This window comes from Harpia harpyja, chromosome 15 (genome assembly GCF_026419915.1).
Source record: "Harpia harpyja isolate bHarHar1 chromosome 15, bHarHar1 primary haplotype, whole genome shotgun sequence".
NCBI classification, from domain to species: Eukaryota; Metazoa; Chordata; class Aves; order Accipitriformes; family Accipitridae; genus Harpia; species Harpia harpyja.
In genome coordinates this window covers 10955596-10955867 of record NC_068954.1, presented here as the reverse complement: position 1 = coordinate 10955867, position 272 = coordinate 10955596, and positions in this window count along the sequence as shown.

Sequence of the window (272 nt, the reverse complement as noted above, 5' to 3'; positions counted from 1 at the left end):
AGATTTCATTCAAGTCTCCACTACAGCCTGTTCATATCCCACACCGCTGCTTCAGGGTAGAGCAGCTCACCACAACTCGGACATCCAGGGCAGGGCAAGAGGGAAGCAGGCCACACTCATACCCTTCAAATTCTGAGCTGAACCTCTGTAGGTTTAGCACCAAAATTCACATTTCATACTTGGAATCCAACTTCTTAAAGAACTGGGCAGTCTTAAAAACCACAACTACTTTCTGAAGTATTATATAGAGCAATGTTCACAGATCAGGCACA